This window comes from Solanum stenotomum, chromosome 6 (genome assembly GCF_019186545.1).
Source record: "Solanum stenotomum isolate F172 chromosome 6, ASM1918654v1, whole genome shotgun sequence".
Taxonomy (NCBI): domain Eukaryota; kingdom Viridiplantae; phylum Streptophyta; class Magnoliopsida; order Solanales; family Solanaceae; genus Solanum; species Solanum stenotomum.
In genome coordinates this window covers 13,043,040-13,047,164 of record NC_064287.1, presented here as the reverse complement: position 1 = coordinate 13,047,164, position 4,125 = coordinate 13,043,040, and the positions used below count along the sequence as shown (strand labels likewise).

The 4,125-nt window shown below is 36.3% G+C and overlaps 1 long non-coding RNA gene across 1 annotated transcript; it reads right to left on the bottom strand.

Moving 5' to 3' along the window:
• Nucleotides 1-488: 488 nt before the first annotated feature.
• On the bottom strand, nucleotides 489-2,126 carry LOC125867738 (uncharacterized). The gene is made up of 5 exons (XR_007446663.1): nucleotides 2,000-2,126; nucleotides 1,731-1,887; nucleotides 1,550-1,645; nucleotides 1,319-1,457; nucleotides 489-942 (listed from the first exon to the last, which is right to left on the bottom strand). It is a non-coding gene; the product is annotated as an uncharacterized LOC125867738 (long non-coding RNA).
• Between the last annotated feature and the right edge of the window lie 1,999 nt (nucleotides 2,127-4,125).

Here is a 4,125-nt window from a genome sequence, read left to right as displayed (position 1 = left end):
GCGATTACACATGCCCCATAAACTATGCACCATCATAGGTTGTCTAGATAGACATTACACTACACCATTTTAGGCCTATGGCCACCCCAATAAAGTGTAGCCTAAACTATCGAAAAGTGTTGCCTAATCAGCGACGCTTAAAAGCGTAGCCTAAATGGCATAATGGCCACGCTTTATGTACCTCATATAGCAACATTTCTATCTCATACAACGACACTTTTAAGCGTGGCCTTAGCTTCCTTATTGCCCACGATTTTAAAGTGTTGCCTTTTCTATCTAATGTATGGCAACGATTTCAAAGTGTTGCCTTTTCTATCTAATGTATGACAACACTTTGAAGTGTAGTCCTTGCCCATGTACATACCATAATTTACAGCCCTATGACTACACTTTTAAGTGTGGTAATACTATTTTGGCTATAAAATATTTATATGCCACAATTTCTAATTAAAAAACACCAATATTGTTATGCAATAAATAATCTCAAGCATTAAATTGGCTAATAAGTAATTCAAATATATAAATTTGCAATAAATTTCAAAAGATAGTATGTCTTGTGTACGTACACATACTTGTACACATACTTATAAAGCAATATTCTACATATGTGTACACCATAGTTCATCTGAGGCAGTGTTTCTTGGAGTAGCCAGAACTAACCAACTTGCAGCTCCCTGGAGCAAAGATGTGGCAGAAGAACAACATTTGCTTGCTTGTTGATGCTCGTACTTCTTCCTGCTTATGCTAACTTGCTTTGTTTTGAAGGAACACAGTAGGTTGTGGTGGAGTTATACATGTACAGTCAGATTCAGTCTGTGTAAAATGGACATCAATAAGATTCTGGGTAAGAGCATGCGTTCGAGCAGAGTATTCTGCTCGGCGTCATGCCAGAAGAAGCCTGTTCTCTATTTCGTCAGCTGGAGAAGTCGGAGTTCCAAAATCCTACAGAAGGTTTTGCAAGTATGCATTGTATTAGTTAAAACTATGTAAAAGTGAAGATTCAAATGAAGATGGTACTCTTGAGCCACTCTAATTAACTAAAAGGTCAAATGACAGCTATATCTAGTAGCCAATAAGGGTCGTATAATCCAAAATCAGTTAGTAAATTTTCAGGAGTATGGTCTCCAAATGCTGCTTAGCAAAAACAACCATAGAGCGTGTAGAAAACTGTTGTTACTGATCACTAATTAGAGTTGCATTTTTCATTGTTTTGGCTTCTGAGGGTGGGGATTTGATTGTATGCTGTATTATATAGGAAATTAACTACGACATCAAGTTAAACTACGAGGAATGAATGAAAAATGCTCCATATCGTTACCTGAATCTCCATAAGTATGAGGGAGTAAGAATTGGCAAAAGCAATAGCTCACAGTGCTTGTAAAGTTCTCCAAACTTTTTGCATTTCAGTCACAGTTCCAATGCTAACTCCAGTTAAACTCCCTCCAATTTTTTAGTTTCTTCAAATAAAAAAGATACATAAAAGTTAGAATTTGCAATGTTTCCCGGACCCTCCAAAAATGTAGCAATAGTAGGCTAGAAGGTAACAAACATGCTACTTGATCAATGCCTAAACCTTGACCGATCATCGAGCAAGTGAAAGAAAGTACAACAACAACAATTGAAAGTCGTCAAATTTGATCAAAATCTGGAATTTGTGGGAAGATGGATTTCTATTACTCCAAATATGATGTAATAAGTAACAAAAGAGAATAAAAGCATAACAATAGTACCATCAATCCAACCAAGTTGAGCAATAGCAAGCCAAAGATAAAACGCTTGAACCAATAACAACAATTATGATATGAGCACTTGCAGCCCAAACGCAGGGAAATCCTCACCCTTGAAGTACCTGTCCAACATATCCTTTGTTCTAGCTGCATACCTCAACTGCAAAATTGCTAGTAACAAGCTTCTCTCAGTTTGCTCACAATTATAATGTCGTGAAAGTAAATAATAAGAAAAGCCTAAAGAAATTGGAGAAAACAGAGTATTTACAAACCTGTGCATCAATGGTAGTCCTAGAATATGAGGAGTCATAGCTTGGTTTGGCTTGTAGCGCCACAGATGGTCCTTGGGAGCTGGTTGTGGGTACCAAACATCTCCACTGTATCCTAAATTTGAGGGAAAATAACTAAAATAAAACACTAGAAGTATTTCTTTCTTCAAAGGATTCAACAATTCAACAAGATATGGAACTACTGTTACATCTCCAAAAATCTTTTAAATAGTTCATTAGCAATCATATTATTGTGGCAACACAAGTTGCTGAGAACATCTATCATCCTATTGATGACCTCTAACTGATGACAAAGTTCGAAATAGAAAATTAAAGGAAGAAGGTAAAGAAAACATGATCTCTAACAACATATTACTCGTAGCAGTGGTTCACACAAAAAGAATATCAAATGTTTTTTGCATCATGCCAAAGGCGTATTGATGACCACTATTCACATTTCGACATCATCTTATCGAGATCTTCCTCAAATTTTGCTCCAATTTGATTCTCTAGCTCAGAATCCATCTTAATCCGCAACTAAGACAGTATTGCTTCCAGTGACCTTTGCTACTGTCAATCCAGTAGCAGCAGCCCCTTTCAGATCAACATGATCTGATCGAATTCCACCTGTCAGCAGAAGTTGTAGATTTTTTGCCTTCTTGATCCTTTCAGTTGTGACATAGGTAGGATGAAAAGGGGTCGAAATCAACACATAGAGATCAGGAATAAATGTTCCTGCTATGACCATTAAATTCTCCTCGCGTGAGCCATTTATTTTTTAAAACCTAAACACATACATGCATGTTTTAAACGAAAAAAAACTACTCCTTTCCAGATGTGTTTAGTTGTACAAGCATGAAGAGTAAATCGGTTAAGGGACTATCCTTAGAAATGCATAGACTTCAGTAGAGTAATGGATAGAACATGAGAGATTATAGATTAGCAGTAACTGACCACAATCTGATCCTTCCTTTTTAGGAGTGACAATGTACTGATGACCTTTAGATTCTAACCATTCACGTATCCCCAAGGCATTCTTTGCACAACCCAAAAAGTTGTGGTTCATTTCAGCATATTCATTTGCTTTGGAGAAAACACCACAATCTTTTTGGGGCCAGGAGAAGCCTGAAAAATAAAGAAGAAATAAAAGGTGAGTGGACAGAATATACATGAATATTTTAAGGTCATATAGTAAGTTGGATGTGCTAATATTATAATTCAAATCTTATAATCTTGTAGTCTATAGATGCACCAGCTGGCAAAAAATAAGCAATATTCAATATACTTGTGTTGATCATTTACGTCCAAACTAATAACTGATAGTAGGAAATTTCATTATCTTCACATAAATTTCATGATCTTTACACACAGCTGCCATTGTCCTAGAGACCAGTGAAATATTTCACTCTTCACCAACTTCATATAAAAAAACCAGAAATCACACATGAAAATTCAAGTAAGCAAGTATCATTAGTAATGATCAGAAAAGAACTGTTGTGGTCCTGCCGGGTTAGATTTTTGGGTCCCTATTGGAATACTTTCCTGAGCAAGCTGAATTCCTGAACAAGATGATCAACAACTAATGTTAGTTTCTTCTCTAATTTTAGGCTTAGTAGGATAGAGGAAATAGTTTTCATCTCAAAAATCTATTTCTTTCCGCAAATGTAATGGCTTGGACTGCTGGAGATCGATTTCATGTCTCGACAGTCTGACTGCAATTTTCCAGTGTACCATTCATCAAGTTTTGCAGAATTTTGAACATAGGATACCTACATTATGATGGCCTTCAGCCTCAGCTATCACCATTCCTCTTTGAGCATTAGGAAAACAAGAGCAGAACTGGACGTCACATAACTACGTGCAGATTACCTGACTAATGGTATATTGAGCATCATGGTGTCAGTACTATTTACAGAATAACAACCCTTTAAATCCAATCCAAAGTTATAGCACATATAATACAAGTTGTGTGAGATCAAGGTGGAGAGGAAATTAAAGGACTCAAACAGGCAGCTACAATAGTAAATCATTCTGTTTCTTTCTAGAGAGTTGTCACCATACTTGATGTTCCTACTTAACAATCATTCATCAGCTTACAAACATTAGAATTTAAAAATGGTGAAAACTAG